Below are 19931 nucleotides of genomic sequence, written 5' to 3'. Positions count from 1 at the left end.
ACAGTAGTGAGATGAGATTCCTCCGGACAAGCTTGAAAACAAGCACATAAACAGATACTAAACATAATATCGGGTCGACTAGATGTTAGATACAACAAGGAACCGATCATACCTTGATACTTAGTGATATCAATTGGAGTTTCGAATTTGTCATGATCAAGATATGTCCCCGATCCCATTGGAGTGGTTATATATTTGCAAGCATCCATGCCAAATCTTTTGAGAAGTCCTTTGCAATATTTAGATGGATTTATGAATATCCCATTCTTTGTTTGTTTGATGTGAAACCCAAGGAAGTAGTTCAACTTACCCATCATGGACATTTCAAATTCTCCTTGCATGATTATTGAGAATTCTTCACATAAGGATTCATCTGTGGATCCAAATATGATGTCATCTACATAAATTTGCACTAAGGTAGTATGATGGTTAATTCTTTTGATAAACAAAGTAGCATCCACTTTACCTTTTTCAAAACCATGTTCGCAAAGAAAATTACTTAGCCTATCATGCCAAGCCCTGCGTGCTTGCTTCAATCCGTACAAGGACTTCTTGAGTTTGTACATATGATTAGGATGTTTGAAGTCTTCAAATCTGGAGGTTGACTTACATAAACTTCTTCAAGTATGTATCCATGTAGGAATGCGCTTTTAATGTCCATTTGGTACAACTGAAAAATCCCATAATTGATTTCTTTCAAATTGATTAACATGCTTACCTTTTGGTCTAGGAACTAAATCCCATACTTGATTTCTTTCAAATTGATTAAATTCCTCTTGCATACCTAGAATCCATTGATCATCATCTAAGGCATCTGTGACTTTAGAAGGTTCAGTTTGAGAAACAAAAGCCATGTTGAGACAAGCATCTTTAAGGTTCAACTGAGTAGATACTCCATGATTTATGTCTCCAATAAGTTTGTTAATAGGATGATCTCTATGCGTTCTCCATTCTTAAGGAAGATCTTATTGATTTGTCTCCTGTTGAATGTGTTCCTATTGGTCTTTTATTTGATCATTATTATTGACTTTGGTAGAATCTTCCGTAGGATTTCCTATAATCTCATCATCATCACAAATAACTTTATCTTCTTTTGAGGTGTTAGATTCATCAATCAAAACATGCATAGATTCTTGAATTTTTAAAGTTATTTTGTTATAAATTCTAAAAGCTTTACTAGAAAGAGAATATCCTAGAAAAATACCTTCATCGTATTTCTCATCAAACTTACCGAGATTGTCTTTGTCATTGTTTAAGACAAAGCACTTACATCCAAAGACGTGAAAGTAAGAGATGTTTGGTTTCCTTCATTTGAAGAGTTCATAAGGGGTCTTTTTCAATATAGGTCTAATAATAATTCTATTACTTACATAGCATGTCATGCTCACCGCATCCTCCCAAAAATACTTTGGAAGATTTGAGTCGCTAAGCATTATTCTTGCAAGATCCACAAGTGACCTATTCTTTCTCTCCATCACTCCATTTTCTTGAGGAGTCCTTGGTGCCAATAAATTATGAAATATTCCACGTTCTTCGCAAAAATATTCGAAGGAGGCATTTTGGAATTCTCCACCATGGTCGCTTCTTATGGAGCCAATAGTTAGTTATTTCTCATTTTGGATTTGCTTTGCATATTTCTTGAACGCCTTGAATGCATCACTTTTCTGCACTAAAAGGAATTTCCAAGTGTATCTAGAAAAATCGTCAACTATAACTAAAACATACACATTACCTCCGAAGCTTCTTGTTCTTGATGGACCAAATAAGTCCATATGCAACAATTGTAGTGGCCTTGTAGTGGACACCACATTCTTTGATATGAAAGATGATTTGGTTTGTTTTAGCTTTTGACATGCATCACATAATCTATCTTTGACAAACTTTATCTTAGGAAATCCAATAAAAATATCATTCTTTATTAGTTTATTCAAATGTTCCATATGAATATGAGCGAATAATTTATGCCAAAGCCATGACTCATCATTGTTTGCCATAAGACATTTTACCTTCAAAGACAGATCATCAAGGGAAATCATAAATATATTATTAAATCTTGTACCTTTGAGTTTTACCTCATGTTTGAATTCATCTTCAATCAAGTATTCATCCTTGGTGAACTTGATTTTGAAGCCTTTGTCACAAAGTTGGCTAATACTTAGAAGATTGTGCTTTAGTCCTTCAACATAAAGAACATATTAAATGGATATGAAAGGTGGTGCTCCAACTTTTCCTATGCCAAGAATTCTTCCTTTTTTGTTATCTCCATATGTAACAAAACCCTTGGTCTTAAGCACTAGATTTGAAAATTTGTTAATGTCTCCCGACATATGCTTGGAACAGCCACTATCGAGATACCAAAGATTTGATGTGGTTTTAAAGCATACATATAAAATAAATTAAGTTTTGTTAGGTACCCAGATTGGTTTGGGTCCTTCATAATTAGTTCCTTTCTTTCTCCACACGTAATGCCCACTTTCCATACTAAAATTTCTAACATAGCAAGCATTAGGTGTGTGGCCAACTATTCCTCAATAAAAACAAGTAGGTCCAAAATTGCTTCTATATCTAGGAACATAAGATTTCTTTTTAACAAATATTTTCCTTTTAGGATAGTGATGAACAACTTTTGGAATGGTATGAAGAGAAAAATCATTACTAACCTCATATTCTTCATCATCGGAATGGTATGAAGCCATTAATGCTAAATTCGCACATTCACCGCTTTCTGATTCGGATGAAGAACTTATCTCATTATCTTCCCATGAGACATACGTCTTTTTATTCTTGAATTCTTTCTTTCCTTCAAAGCCACCTTTCTTGGAGAGTTTCGGATAATCCGACTTTATATGACCTTGTTATCCATATTCATAGCATGTGACATCTTGTGTAGATGTGGAAGCCTCCCTTTCCTGAAATGTTTATTTCTTTTTGCATAAAAGGATTTGTCATTTTTACCAAAAAAAATTACCAAGACTTTTAACAAGGAGCAAGAAATTTTCATCTTCCTCCAGTGCGCCATCATCTTTATCTTCCTTTGAATCTACTTTCAAAGTGATGCCTTTGGATTTATTCTCTTGAATTTCATGCTTTTCAAGTCTTCCAAGTTCAAGTTCATGTTCTTGGAGTTTTTCAAATAATGATGTGGATGTCATGGTAGAAAGACTTTTCTTCTCCGATATAGATGTTAATTTTGGTTGCCATTCTCTAGTCAAGGATCTTAGCACTTTAAGGTTGAGATCATCATTTGAAAAGGTCTTTCCGAGAGCAATTAAATGATTTGTCAAGTGAACAAATCTTTTCTGCAATGCAACAATGGACTCTCTGGGCTGCATTCTGAACATTTCATATTCTTTACTTAATGTGTTTAATCTGGATCTTTTAACTTCAGTGGTTCCTTCGTGAGTGTCCACCAAAGTGCCCTATATTTCTTTTCCCGATTTACATTGAGATATATGGAATAACTCGTCCATACTTAATGCACTTTGAAGAATATTGATAGTTTTTTTTTAATTAAGTATTCTTTCCTTATCGTCTTCATCATATGAACTTTTAACCTTATGAGTGGCAACACCATTGACCACACTAGTTGGTTTATGCGGACCATTTTCAACGGCTTCCCATATACCATCTCCTTGTGCTTCTAAATTCACTTTCATGCGGATTTTCTAGAAGTCAAAATATTCTCGAGAAAATAGAGGGGGTTTGTTGCTACTGTTAGAACAAGATTTTGATTCTGTAATATATCTCTAAGTTTTGATGATAACAAAGAATGAAACAATTTTGTACCCTAATATTTTTCTTAAGTGTGCATGATTCTAAGTTAAAATGACTATGAGGAAACAAATATCTGACATTTGCACTAGTCCAGAAAAGCTGACCTAGCACAAAGAGAAATTAGATCCGCTCTAAACAGAATGCATTTGAGGAGTAATTACATGAAGAATATGACGCTGAAGTTCAAGATCTGATATCTGTAGACTGCAAGAGATATCTGACGACTTTGCAAGATATATCTGAAGACTCTGCATGAGATATCTAAAGACTCTGCACAAGATATTTGAAGATTGCAAGAGATATCTGAAGACTCTGCAAGAGATATCTGAAGACCCTGCACGAGATATCTGAAGACTCTGCACAAGATATTTGAAGACTACAAGAGATATCTGAAGACTGCAAAGATATCTGAAGACTGCAAAAAGATATCTGAACTCCAACTCTGAAGACTATAATCATGCTCATTCTGATACATGCTCAACATACCATCAGACCTCACCTAATCAGAAACTTATGCTGAAAGTATTTAGAGTGAAGTACAAATCCTTTTAAGGAAACAATGGATTACACTCCAAGACTGCTATAGAAAGGACAATAAAATTTACTACCTTTAACTTCCACAGCTGGCACGAAATCTCCATTGGTTTCTCCTCAATGGTGTCATTTGAAGTACTATAAAAAGGCCCCTTACAACTTGTTAAATCCAACAATGAAAGATACAATAATACAACTCTCACACAACAACACTCTCTTTTCAAAATACTTTTCACTATCATTGTTGTAAGAAATAGTTCCATACAAGAGTTATTGATCAAATTGTGTGGTTGTGTTTCATTGTTCTCAAATTGTGTTTATACTACTTATCTAGAGGCATTGAGTCAAACACTTATAACATCTTGGAATTGGTTGTAATTCCTCAAGTGACTTGTTTAAGTCTGTAGACCTGATAGGGCTAAGAGATTGCTAAAACTCTTAGATGTATTTTTGTAATCTGTTGAGATTAGTGGATTAAGTCCTTATTGAAGGCGAAATCATCTTGGTCGAGTGGACTGGAGTAACTTTAAATTTCAAGTGAACTAGGATAAATTCTTTGTGTTGTTAGTATTTATTTTGTGTGTGTGGTGTTGCAAAAGTTTTTAATTACTCTGAAAACAATTCAAATCCCTCTTTCTTGTTTTTCTCTACCTTTCGAAAATCGGGTTTGCACTTGCGGAAGCCATCTTATGTATCTAAGGAGCAAGTTACCAATAACCCGCTCTGATGTCAAATGTAAGTTGCGTGTGCACCTAAGAGGGAGGTGAATTAGGTACTATGAAACTTTTTCCGATTTTGACTTGTTTTAAGAATCTTTCCTTAGAGATTACTATGTGATGAATACCGTAAATGCTGAAAGATAAAGAACACAGAGAGATATCCTGGTTCCCCTCACAGATCGAGAGTACTCCAATCCCCTTTCAACATGAAAGAGATTTTACTATTGTTAGGACTTTTACAAGACTCTTCCTAGTCTATCTATATAGACACTAATAATCACACCAAGAACAATATTCTTGGGTTTTTCACTAAGATCAAAAAGAGAATAATCTTGCCTTTTAATAAACCTCTTGTTTCCAACAATCTTGGACAAGGACACACAAAGTAATCTGAATGTTTGATAATTATGTCAAATGGAATTGTATAAGTATCAATCTATGGATTGATCTTCTCTTTCTAACAAACAAATCTCACAATGATATACAAGTGTTCACTATGAATGAAATGAAACTTAGGATGATTTTCTATGAAGGTTAAATGCAGAAAGTTTCACTTTAAAAATTCTGGTTTTGAACACTTAGAGAATTTTTGAAAGATGAAGAGAATATTTGAATGTTTGAAATATTGCAAAAAGAGGTGACATTAAAATCTGAAGAAATGGTGTTTATATAACACTAATGGGTGATCAGTCACCATTTGCATTGAATTTTCGTTACTGATCCGACACAAAACAAAGGCTTTTGACACATTGTGCAAGCATTTATGATACGTTTCGAGTTAGTTTTACTTCCGTCATTTTATTTAAGTATTTTTATCATTGTTATGTTTTACTTATATTTTAGTGATTTTATGCGTGGGATAGCTGTGTTTTTGTTCGACAGGTCCAAGTAGAAGAATCAGGGAACTCAGAATGAGACAATGCGAGATTCTGGCAAGCAGAGAAGTAGAAAACCCCGGTACAGAAGGCCTGACACGGCCACCCGTGTCAGCTGACACGGGTCGTGTCAGTCAAGGAAGGACGTGTGAAGAAAAATAGTAGCCTGACACGGCCACCTGTGTCAGCTGACACGAGCCATGTCAGACGCCTCCTGCAGCCGTGTCACCCCATGCCAAGGGCGTGTCAGCCAGGACAATAGGCTGACACGGCCACCCGTGTCAGCTCAAGCCCAAAAAGTCAGTTTTTCTCGGGCTTTTTCAGAGATATTTTTGGACATGTCCAACTGCTGCTTGGAATTTTCATTATAAAAGAGGGTCTTCTGCCAAAGGAAAAATCATCTTGGAATACAGCAAAATACAGTATTGTGAAGCAATCAAGTATTACAAAGAGCAAGACATTCAGAGAGCTGAAGATTTTCATGAGCGGGAGCGATTAAAGATCGAAGTTATCCAATTATTTGTAATGTGTAATTTTTATCTTTCATTTGTATTAAACAATATGAGTAGCTAAACCCCCAAATGCTAGGGGGTCTCCCTGATTTAGAATTGTAAAGAATTTGAGTTTACATTTGCATTTATAATATCGTTTTTACGGTAACCTTTTGATGTGTTTATTGCTTTCTCTTTCGGACCAATCGAGATTGATTTTTGGTTATCAATTAGGCTGGATCGCCATTGATAAGGTTTTCATAAGGTTACTCTACAGTAGATATCACTTAGGACTAGGGATACCATGTATGAACCAGAGTATTCTTGATATTATACAACTTAACTTCACCCTAATTGGATATGGACATGGAAATTAGGGTATGTTGATTAAAGGTTTTCTCACCATCCCTGATTAGGGTTTTAATGTAACATACCCTTCTATCAAGGTCTTTGAATCCATCAAGATGGTTCACAAGCAAATCTCCAATGTATGAGCCCTCGATTAAGGTTTAGGTAGCCAAGACAAGGCCCACAGAACACCCATAAGGCCCCATAACCAAATCAACAAGAAATTAGGGTTTGAAAGCCCTGAGGAGTGACAAGGTGAGGTCTCTTTGAATCAACATCTCAAAGACCAGGAAAATTAAGGTTTCACTTCCCCTATGATCAGATGAAGAACCAAGTCACACCTTTAAGGTTTAATCCACACACAAACCCTAACTTTGCAAGCCACAAGCTTTGGATCTATGATGATTAATTATCAATGTTAGAATGAATGATAGATGCATATGAATGAAATATGAATGTGTACAGATGAATCTAAAGCCAAATGTGAGATGAAAAAATGAAAACGGGAGGGAAAAGTTTGGGGTATTACAAATAGTACCTTTTCATTCCTTCTCATTTTCCTCACAAACACACAAAAGTATCTTCATCATCAAAGATACACATAAGGAATAAGGAAGAGATGAGAGATCAATTGAAAACAAGATCGAGAACCGGACAAGAATCGATGTCATGGATCTAGGTACGTTGTTATTGTTCTTTCATAGAAATTGAAATATTGTGAAAAACATGATATCAAGATCTTAAACATCAAATTTTCTAATAGTTTGTAGTCTATTTTTCTTTATGACCTATTGTTTTAACGAGTTTCGATCTTATTTTGACCATCTTATGTGTTCCTTATTTGTATATTGTACTCGTGTACTTTTACGTGTTAATATATTGTGATCTTTTTGCTATTAAAAAAACTCAACCCTCCCCTCGTATTTTTTTTCCGAACAAATGATCTTTGATTAAGCGATTTTCAATTAAAAGTTTAAATTTATAATTATATAATAAATAATAATATACTACATATTTTAAAATTTTGTGTAACTACATAAATACGTAAATAAGTTTTTAATCCATCAAACATAAATTTAACCCCTAAGCTTTTGCTTGGATAAGCAAGTGGAGACTAACGCAGATAAAAGAAAATATTTTATGTCTTAAACAGTTATTTATATAGGACTTCATTTCTTAATTTTGTTTTAAATACTACGTTAAAATATTCAACGAATATCCTTCGTAATAATTCATTTAAATGTTATCTTATTTTTAACCAAAGACATATCTTACATAGGGCTATCAATAAAATATAGTTAGTTGCATTCAACTTTGTAGGCTAGTTATAATATTTATAATCATATTAAATATTCAAGTATAACTACCGTTGAGCTACCATGCATGTGTCACCACTCTTATCTAGGGAAAATAATCTCGTAAATACAGCTGCATGAATGGTTATATATATATATATATATATATATATATATATATATATATATATATATATATATATATATATATATATATATATATATATATATATATATATATATATATATATATATATATATATTAGTTTAGCATGTAGTTACTAATAATTTAGCATTTGAATATTTAGTATGTAATTACTGCTAGTTCAACATGTGTTAATTATATATATATATATATATATATATATATATATATATATATATATATATATATATATATATATATATATATATATATATATATATATATATATATATATATATATATATATATATATGGTTACTATTAAATTTATATGTTGTTATTAACGAGAAGTTAGCTATATTTAGTAGTATGATATTATATAAAGATTGTAACACGTGTTTGAAATAAACTAAATTTCATTATAATAATACTTATCCTTATTTATTTTTCTCAATTTGTAAATAACTTTAATTCAAGTTATCTAATAAATTAGTATTTAGAGCGTCGATTTGATCTTAAATCTTCATCTATGAAAAATGGGAGTACAATCTCTAGTCAGTTTTCAACCAATCTATCTGTTTTAAAGAAGAAAACTATGATAGACGGTGTGTGTAACACCTTAAACACCAACATACAATTTTAAAATATAATGCGGAAATAATTATCAAAAAGGGTTTCACATTTTCTTAGTATAAACCTCTTTCAGCGAAATTAAATAATTAAAAATATCTTCAATCATATCATGAAATAGTACTCAACTTTATTAAAATCATAAGTAAAATAAACTTAACAACTCGCATAAAACATCATCAAATATTCTCAACCCAAACGTTACACTATCAGAGCGACTCGCAAAAACCAAACAACACAAAAACAATAAACGAAGTAGGTCAAACAGACTTACAAAACACAAGTTACACGTGAAACAAGTTGATCAATCTCTTCTATGTCTATCTGCGATTTTCTACGTTTTTCTCCCTTATTTAACAGATTCAAAACTCTTCTATTTCTCTGACTTGAGTTCTCACCACTTCAAAAACATACATATAAACATTGTGTAACATTTGAATCTCAACTCATCACCATCTAATCTTGCCTAATCACAAGGCGAGTGATAACTCAACTAAACTAATTCTCATAACTCTAAAAATACATCAGAGTCATCAAAACTCAACTCTAAGGTCATATACCTTCAACTCCAACTCTAAACATGTCTGTCAAAGGACTATAAGTAAATAAAAATATGACTCTAAACTCAACTCATTGACAACTTTAGAGTCAATTCAAAACATGTTAGCAACTCTAAACATGTTAATTAACTCAAGGTTCACATGTGACAACTCTACTAAGGTTTTTCCCTATAGATGACAAGAGTTCTCATAACCATCTCCTTAGCTCTAAAATTATCTCAATGCAGCTGGCAAGGATTTTCTCCAAAAGCCTTGCCTTAACTCCAAAATATAATGACTCAATTTAATAACCCCACAAACTCATCACCCACAACTCACACAATAATAAACACATCAATTATACATATTTGGACATTTATTTATAAATTATCACCAAACCAACATTAGGTTCATCATCTCAAAAACTTTAAACATGAACAATACAACTCAGAATTCCACATATTAAGTCGCATGAAATTCATCAATTAATATCATACAATCACAACATCATAATAAAGTGATCTTAGAGAGGTTTGCACAACCATCTTAAGATCTAAAAACTTCAAGAATGGATGAATAACAAGAAAGAGGGTTAAGATATCTCTCTATCATTTATGAAAAATACATTCATAGATGAATAATTCCCCCTTACCCCTAATTTCAGATCAATGAAGTTCTTTCCCTTTGAAATCTTTCTCCCATCCCCTTCCTAAACTCTCTATAGGTTCTGCCTCTTTGCCTATTTCTCCTAAAATTTTCACGTATTGTGAAAACTTTCCCACAACAACTTATCTATTTATTCACCATAATTTAACCAATTCTCCTCACACTCGAAATCTTACTATTTTTTATTTTATTTTAATTTTATATTCTCTATCATTATATTAATTAAATTAAATTATTATTTTAATTCAATTATTTTATCAACTCTCACCACACCCTCATCTATTACTCAATTCACCAATCACTCTCTAATTTTAAATAAAATTCTATTTTCTTCCAACTATAAAATATCTCTAATTTTATTAATATTTATAATATCTAATTAAACTAAATAATTAAACTAAAAATCTCCAAAACACTATTGAAAATAAAATATTAAAATTTGGATATTATAGTCCGAGTAGATCAAAGTGATATTTAGATTTCAAGATGTGCTTCAAATCATGAATGATTGTTTCATGGCATTAAATGCAAATACTATTGAGGTTCAAAGAGCTACTCATTGTGAAATGACAAAAAAATGAGAAAAACTTTTTCTTAATCCATTTGTGTGCGAAATGTCTTTGAGAAGATCCTTGAGTAAGAAACGACCAAAGATGCATGGGATAATCTCAAGAATTATATGGTGGGGAAACAATATGAAAATCTACATATGAATGATGGTAAAGCCATTGCAGAGTTCTTCTCAGACTTGGTGGTTTTGACACACCAAATTAAGTCGTGTGGAGAGAAAGTGGATAAAGGTTCTAAGAGCTCTTCATACAAAATTGGATCACACTGCTATGTCCATTGAGAAGTCCAAAGATTTGTCAAAGATGAAGCTTGAAGAATTTCAAGTATCTCCTGAAGCTCATGAGTTGAATCTGGAATAGAGAAATTTGGAGAAAGTGTCTGAACAAGCTGTGCAGACCAAATTCTTTAAGAAAATTAAAGAAGATTCTTAAAAGAAAATCAAATGCAAAGAAAATTAGAAGAAGAAGTGGAATGATAGTCATAGGTAAGAATTCAAGAAGTCAAGGTGAGCCAAGCAAGAATGGTACTCCTCACAATCAAAAACTCAAGAAGAATGCGGAGATGAAGGAATTTCAATGTTTTTATTGCCAAAAGTTTGGACATTATGCTAAGGATTGTTACTTAAACAAATAATTGAGTAGAAAAATTTGCACTTGCTAGAAGTACTGATTTAGAAGAGGTCATTTTGATGGCTGATACACAGGTGGCTCAAGACATAACCAATGTTTGGTACCTTGACAAATGATACAACAATCATATGAATGGGAGTATGAATTGATTTATCAAGCTTGATGAATTAGTGAGGAGGCCCATTAGGTTTGAAAAAAATAGCATGGTTACATTAAAAGTGAAATGGATCAAGGAAAGGTATGGACTCTTGGAGTTTCAATCTCAAAATAGTTGGAGATTTGAAACTCGATTTTCAAAGAAAATCTTCAAGCTTATCCTTTAATGGTGAGGGTTTGGGGTTGCTGATTCAAAGCTTGGGCATGAGGTCCTTAATTCTGAGCAATGAGGGTCTTATTTATAGGCCATGAGATTGATTTCCACACACTTCCATTTTTGGCAAAATTTGAAAATTCTATTTGCATGCTTACATGAGTGTATGATAGGCCTATCAAGTGATGCAATCTGATCCAAAATCGAGTGAAAGTCATGTTGAATTCATGTTGGAAGGCCATGCAATTGTGTATGAAAAGTGGAAGTGGAAATCATCCAAATGGTCCTTCAACTTGCACACAAGCGCAAGTCCTTCATGTCGCAACCTGAAAAATACAATGCGCAAAAAAAAACAACCGGCGAAAGAAAAAGACAGAAGAGTCGTCACCGTGCGCTATTCATCCCAAAGGAGGGAAAGGAAACGCTCGAAGTAAACCTGAAAAAGGAAAGGACAAGACGGGGTCTCGCAACCAAATCTTGGGTTCGGGAGTCAGTTATGCGAAGGGAAGGTATTAGCACCCCTACGCATCCGTAGTACTCTATGGGATCCACTTTTGTAGTTTTCGTCTAAAGGGTGTGGGTTTATCTAATGTGTTATTTACTAAAAAAAAGGGGGTTAAATGAAAATGACTCGCGCGGAGGTCGCATCCACTGCATACGTATCTCATCTGAATATTAGAATCAGAGTCTTCGTAGCTCGGCTACCTATGGGTTAGGGGGATGTGTTCTCGCTAAGACATCGCGTCTTATGCCTACGTATCTCATCTGGCCTGAGAATCAGAGCAAAACGTAGTTCGGCTAACTATGGGGTTATGGATTGGGTTTTGGACGAACGACGTCACTACGCAATCTACCGGATGCTCGACCTTTGGAGACTTACTCGCCTGTAGTAAAAGGAGTAAACGTGTGTTATGGAGAAGAAAAATCAATGAAGGGTTTGTTTGCATTGTAGGAACGCGCATGCAAAAGGGTAATGAGGATAAGACCTCATAGCTCTTAACCCTGGACAAAGGAACCTGCATAAAGTAAACACAAAAACACCTCCTATTGAGGTCTTCCAGCTAGGAAAGCAGTAAAATGCGGGAAAAATGTAAAAGTACCACGCGGATAAAGATCCGAAGTAACAACAATTAGAGGAATGGGAAACCCTGAGATCCTTCCAAGCTAACATCATCAAAGAAAGTGGGTCAGTACAGGTAATCGGAATGAACCTCCAGGGGTTATCCCACAAATAAAATGGGAAACCACGCAAGTTATCCCTGCAAAAGTCATGTGAGCCCTCACAAAAACTCAACAAAAGGGTTAGTGAAACACCATAAGCATTTTTTTCATGGATAACAGTATGGTTTCAGAAACCTCAAATCCTGTGGCATACACTTCAGAAATCATGTGATTAAACATTCAAGGCATAGGTTTCACCCATTCATAATACATCACACATTTAGAACATTCAAATTGAAGGCGTAAAATAATGGGAATAGGGCAAACCTGATTGGAGAGCTTGATTGAAATTGAGTTGCACCCGTGAGGCCCTTCAGGGTTTGGAGGCTGCTCTGAGTTCTCTGTCAGGTTTCTCTTCAGGTTTTGTTCCAAGGAAACCTCAGAGTATTTTGCTTCTCTTCTTTTTTCTCAAGTGAAGCCTTGGTATTTATAGACTGAATTTCATGGTTTTGTGGGCTCAAATGAGAGAGACCCAAGTCCAAATTTTTTTTATTATATTTTATTTATTTTTTTATTATTATTTTTATTTATTTACTTTTTTTTGTAAAAAATTATTTTTTTTTTCTTTTTTCTTTTCTTTTTTTTTTCTTTTTTTTTTTCGGATCTAATTCTGATTGACATGATGAAATGCAATATGAAATGCTAAATGAATGCATGAATGAGGAGGGCAAATTTTGGGGTGTTACAGCTGCCTTTATTCAATCATCAGCTAAACCGAGTAGGATGAAAGCGAACAGCTTATCAGACAAACGGGGTGAGCTGTGATTGAATACCAAAGACAGACCGAAAATTTGCGCTCCGAGAACACCACAAAAACGCGGAAATACACCGTGCTGTTTTTTTTTTCTTCCGATCCTCTGGCTTAATCTGGAGTTTCGATCCTCTGGCTGAACCTATACTCAATTTAGTCCTCTGGTTGGATATTAATTTTGATCCTCGGGCTGGATACGATTTTGATCTTCTGGCTAGATCTTCTTCGATCTTCTGGCTAGATCTCCTCCGTTTCGATTCTCTGGCTGAATCTATTTCCTTTGATTCTCTGGCTGAATCTACTTCGATCTTCTGGCTAGATCTGAATTGTTGCGATTTTCGATCTTCTGGCTAGATCTTCTTTGTTTCGATTCTCTGGTTGAATCTACTTCGATCTTCTGGCTAGATCTGAATTGTTTCGATTCTCTGGCTGAATCTATTTCCTTTGATTCTCTGGCTGAATCTACTTCGATCTTCTGGCTAGATCTGAATTGTTGCGATTTTCGATCTTCTGGCTAGATCTTCTTTGTTTCGATTCTCTGGCTGAATCTACTTCGATCTTCTGGCTAGATCTGGATTGTTTTGATGATAAATTCCCACCATTAGGATCCCACATCTGAGGCATGCGCTGGTTGACCCTCTTTTGAAATCTACACCCAACCTTCATATTAGATATGCAGCTTCGAGAATATTCTACTTTTGGGCTTCGTACATATTCTTCGGGCTAGAACATGTTGTAACGACTCCTCAATTAGACTTGGGCTTGCTGGGGAAATAAAGCTTGTAGGCGACTTCACTGGGGAATCTTCAAAATGACCCTCAGGCTGGATCACTGGAACACGATTCTCAGGCTGAATCTTCGAAATGACCCTCAGGCTGGATCACTCACGCTTGATCCTCTGGCTGGATCTCATGACCTTGGTTGTAAAGTAATTCTTCAGTCTGCTTGGAAGAACCTGTTTATCAGCTTATGTGTATGCTTGATATGATATGCATGCAAATGCAAATGTTATGCATGGTGTAAAAAGAAATCTGCTTGGGGAAGCAAACTCCGGTAGGGAACAGATCGATGTATCAATCCTTGAATGCTCTGTGAGGAATGATCCGTCTGCCGGGACCAATGAGCCACCAAAAATAAATTGGCTGCTTGAAAAGTTGACCTTGCGGGGGGAGTATCAACTATGGAAACTTTTCTCGGCGAGGCTCTGTGAGGAGAGTCTGTGGGGAAAACACTTCCTGGGGAAATGTCGTAGGAAACGACCTTTGCTGGGGATATGAACTTGCTAATCGCCCTCAAGTTGGGGATTAACAAATCTGTTAAAAATAATCTGTTGGGGAATGAGATGAACACTGGGAACGCCACCCTCTCATCTGTTGGTTATGCAACCACTCCGCTGTTGCTAGGAAGATACAGTCTGACACTGTAAACTCCACTGGGGATATATAGTCTGGATACTGTCAACTCTACTGGGGATAGATAGTCTGGATACTGTCAACTCTGTTGGGGAACATGCTCTGCTGAGGAGATACTTTGTCAACCGCTTGGGGATGAGGATTCATGACTTGGCATCCGGTTCCTGTGACCTGCAACCAAAAATACACGTATGCCTCGGGGGAATTACTCGGTTTGAATTCACCGTTCGGGATTAAGCACATTCAAAGCAATTTTAAATGTTTTCCTGTGCAAATCATTTGCAAAAGCCACCATTATGTTCATATGCAATATGTTTTATCAAAAATTCGGACATTTTTGCAAACAAACTGATAAATGAAAAATAAAGAGGCTCTTTAACTGAATTATTCGACTCTTACTGGGGAGAAAATTTGTGCCAGGAATAGGCGAGGGTATCAGGAAGCTGATCCCTGAAAAGAGGTGATCGCTATAAAAAAGAGAACTATCCTAATGACAACGGGGATACGGGGTCCCACTAAGTTTCGACTCTGCTATGACTCGTATGTCCTCAAGACGCTCTGCTCATCTTGCTTTCTGAAGTGGATGATTAGTCGATCTTTAACCTTCGAAGATTGCCGGATTGAATGAAACGGTGATATAACACTGATGAACTCAGATCACAGTCATTCGCTTATTCCCTAACTTTTTCCTGGATCGCCCCCTTTTCGGGTTTTCAATCCATCGGGATACCCATTTTTGCCTGAGCCGCCCTTTTGGGTTTTCGACTCACCGGGTGTACTCTTTTTTTATATCCCTAATTTTTGCCCGAACCTCTTTATTCTCTTTTTTTTTTTGGTTCGACGGGATGCCCTTTTTTTGCCCGGACTATTCTTTTTATCGTCCAGCGGGTCTATTTTATGCGAAGTATTTTTTTTTAACTGCGTCTGAGTTAATAGGGGACGAGAATCCTTCGCCATCCATGGTTGTTAGCATCAAAACTCCGCCATAGAAAATCCTTTTAACCACGTACGAACCCTCATAGTTCGGTGCCCATTTGCCCTTGTGATCTGTGTTGGGAGGAAGAAATATTTTGAGTACCAATTCACCGACTTGATACCCCCGAGGGCGCACTTTCTGACCAAATGCTTTCTTCATTCGTCTCTGACCGAGATACGTCAATTCTGGGTACGTAGTTCCAGCATAGCACCTTAATCATCGAAGACAAGGTAAACAAAGCATCAGCAAATTGGTTTTCTTCAAAAGAAAGTTAACAATCTTCTCGTGTAGTCTCTGTAAGGAACCAGATGAGGCTGAGGTGTATACCATTTCCCGTTGGTTTGATTGATGACCAAAGCTGAATCCCCGTATACATCCAGGGTTTTAATCTGTATATTGACGGCTTCCTCAAGTCTTAGGATACAAGCTTCATATTCGGCTTCATTGTTGGTGCAGGGAAAAGTTATTCTGGCACCAAATGGCATATGAACCCCTTCCGGTGTGATCAACACTATACCAACTCCGCGACCATTGACGTGGACCGCCCCATCAAACATCATAACCCATTTGGATTCAGGGTCAGGCCCCTCCTCCGGGAGTGGTTCCTCTCAATCTTTCGATTTGAGAAACATGATGTCCTCATCAGGAAAGTCAAACCTCATAGGTTGGTAATCATCAATCGGTTGCTCTGCAAGATAGTCTGACAAGACACTTCCCTTGATGGCTTTTTGTGAAGTGTATTGGATGTCATACTCTGTCAGTATCATTTGTCACCTAGTAACCTTTCCGGTAAGTGATGGCTTTTCAAAAATATACTTGACTGGATCCATTTTTGATATCAATAGAGTCGTGTGAGTCAACATATACTGTCTTAGTCGGCGAGCAGCCCATGCCAAAGCGTGGCAAGTTATCTCGAGCAATGAGTATCTTTGTTCACAGTCGGTAAACTTTTGCTAAGGTAGTATATTGCATGCTCTTTTCGACCTGACTCGTCATGCTGACCGAGCACACAACCCATTGACCTTTCTAACACAGTCAAGTACATGATCAACGGTCTTTCCTCTCGGCCTGTAGACTGGCCCCGATCTTGATCTCTTTCTTGTTGTCTTCGGTACCAACGTTGATGGTCTCAACCACCTCCTGATAAGGTGTAATAGCTCGGTCCTCCTGTTTCAACAATCTGGCTAACCCTTCAGGCAATTCACAATCTTCCTCAGCCCCTTCTTCGGCTTGATAGATAGGATTGTCGAAGTCATACTTGGCCATAGCAGTGTCGTTAGCAGTGAGATCCGAGTGGTCGGCTCTGCATGATGGAGGATCATGCTTTACCTTAGAATGAGAGATTTTTTTTTGGAAAGAAAGAAAAAACGAAAAAAGAAACATTGCCATTTTTTTTGTAAAAGTAGAAAAAAAACCGAAAGAAAGAGAACACAAAATTGTTTGCAAAAGCCGTCCTTTATTGATGATAAAAATAATTGCGAAATGTAACTAAATGAATGGCCCTACAAATGAGTCGTTACACCTTGGGCAAAGTGTAAGACTTTATTATGCATGTAATAAAGGAAAACAATAAAAATCACTCTTTCAGTAGAGTAACCCGGACGGTTTTTTCAGACGACCAATTGTCGAGCTTTTCTCCCAAGACACACGGGCGAATCCAGCTATCTAAGTCACAGTCGCTGTCAGCCTTGTCTTCATCTGCAACATTGACGATGTGGGGAGAAACCAAACCCCCGCTGGAGAGAGTACCGGTTTCATTCTTCTGAGATCCCGGAGCATACCCCAATCCAAACTTGTCTTCTTTGATGACTGGCTCCACAAATTTGCCCCAGCCTTGGGCATTACCAGCTTTAACCACTTCGACAGCTTGCTTGTATGAAGAGATAGAAGTCCCGACCTTCTCAAACTCAGGTGAAAAGACAGCTTCGGGCGCGACCTCATTGATGTTTGTAGTTTCGAAGCCCTGACACAACATCTCATGCATCTCGCCATCCATCTCTACATACTTAAATGTAGACAGGTGGCTAACAAAAATATCCTCTTCACCACATACAGTGACGATCTGACCTTCTAGTTCATATTTGAGCTTCTGGTGGAGGGTAGAAGTAACAGCACCGGAAGCATGAATCCAAGGCCGACCTAGCAGACAGTTGTAGGCAGGCTGGATATCCATCACATAAAAGGTGCTCTTGAACACCTGCGGTCCAATCTTAACTGGCAACTCAACTTCGCCAAAAACAGCTCTCTTAGAGCCATCAAAAGCCCTCACAACTAAGTTACTTGGCCTCAGGATGATGCTATCGCAATCCAACTTCATTAAGGATTTCTTTGGAAGAACATTCAGAGAAGAGCCTGTATCAACCAAAACATGGGAAAGCACCACCCCTTTGCACTCCATTGTGATATGCAAGGCTTTGTTGTGATTCCTGCCCTCAGGTGTCAGGTCATTATCGGTGAAACCTAGCCCCCGGCTAGCGTTTACATTGGAAACTACCGACTCCAGCTGGTTAACAGTTATCTCCGGTGGAACATAGGCCATATTCAGTACTTTCAACAAGGCTACTCTGTGCGCCTCAGAGCACAGCAATAGTGAGAGAATGGAGATCTTTGAGGGTGTCTGATTTAGCTGGTCGACTACCTTGTAGTCACTTTTCTTGATAATCCTCATAAACTCATCCACTTCCTTCTCGAATGCGGTCTTAGGAGGATCTTCCTCAGTAGTAACCTCTTCGGTGGATACCTGTTTCCCTTTAGCCTTGGAAGCTTCCTCGGCTTCAGTATTCGCGCATAATGTTGATGGTGCAAATAGGCGTCCACTGCGAGTGAAGCCACCAACCCCTCCAACATTGTCTACAGCGGAGCTACCAATGTCAATGTCTTCTTCGTTAACTTTCTGCCCCTGGCAATAGATATCAGCCCCATAGTGCCACGGGATAGCACTGTCTTTCTCATACGGAACAGGTCCTGGTACCGTGATGGTGATTGGACCAACCAAAGTCGGTTGAGGGCTGTCAGAGTAAATTGCGACTGGTGCTGAACTTTCGATGTTCACCGCTGCTGGTTCTGTACTTTCTGGGAAATATATTGTTGTCGGAGCGAGTCTCTCGGGAACATATATTTCTTCAGGAGTGAAATAAAACGTCACCGTCGATACATCATTCTTCACCGGACGGGCCTGATCGAACTGAAGACAACCTTCATCTATCAGCTGCTGAATACCCCTTCTCAAACTGTCACATCCGTTTTCGGCAGCTTGACAATTTCTCCATTCTTCCCCACAGCCCGGGAAAATCTGTCCTTTCAGAAGTCGGTCTTTAACCACCGATAGCAAAGTCTTCACCTTAGTCACATCAGAAACCAAATTCAAAGTTTCCCCACTATCAACAGCATTAATCCTCTGCCCGCCGTGAGCCGGCATCGGGTTCTGGATAACATTAGGCACCAGAGCAAAATTGATAGCCTGGGCATCTCTCAAATCTTGTACCTTTAACTAGAGAGCCTTGCAATTATCTGTAGTATGGCCAGGTGCGTTGGAGTGAAAAGCACATTTGGCGTTGACATCATAACCTCTAGGTAAATTATTGGGATCGATTGGTGGGGCCAGAGTTCTCAACGTAACCAGATTCATGTCAATCAGCTTGGGAAGTAATACTGAATAAGGCATTGGGATTGGCTCGATGACCCGGTCCGTCTGCCTTGGACGTTGTTGATAGTGTCTCTGCTGACCCGGATTACCTCCTTGTTGTTGATTGTTGTACCTGGGTTGTTGTTGCGGATGATATTGCGGTTGAGGAACAAGTGTTGGAATAGTGACTGCGGCCACTTGATCTTGATAATAATTAGGGCGTCCTCTACCCCTGCCTCTGCCGGCATACACAACGCTTGCCTCGCCTTCTTTTCTTCGCTGACCGTTACCAGCAAACGGTCTCTTGGGACCTGATGGGTTGGAAACACTATTGTCTTGAATTCGGCCCATCTTCAACAGACTCTCGATTCTTTCTCCAGCAATTACTATCTCTGCAAAGCTGATTGACGGGCAAGCAGCC

The sequence above is a fragment of the Lathyrus oleraceus genome, chromosome 3 (genome assembly GCF_024323335.1).
Source record: "Lathyrus oleraceus cultivar Zhongwan6 chromosome 3, CAAS_Psat_ZW6_1.0, whole genome shotgun sequence".
Classification (NCBI taxonomy): Eukaryota; Viridiplantae; Streptophyta; class Magnoliopsida; order Fabales; family Fabaceae; genus Lathyrus; species Lathyrus oleraceus.
Note: the sequence above shows the minus strand (reverse complement) of the source record.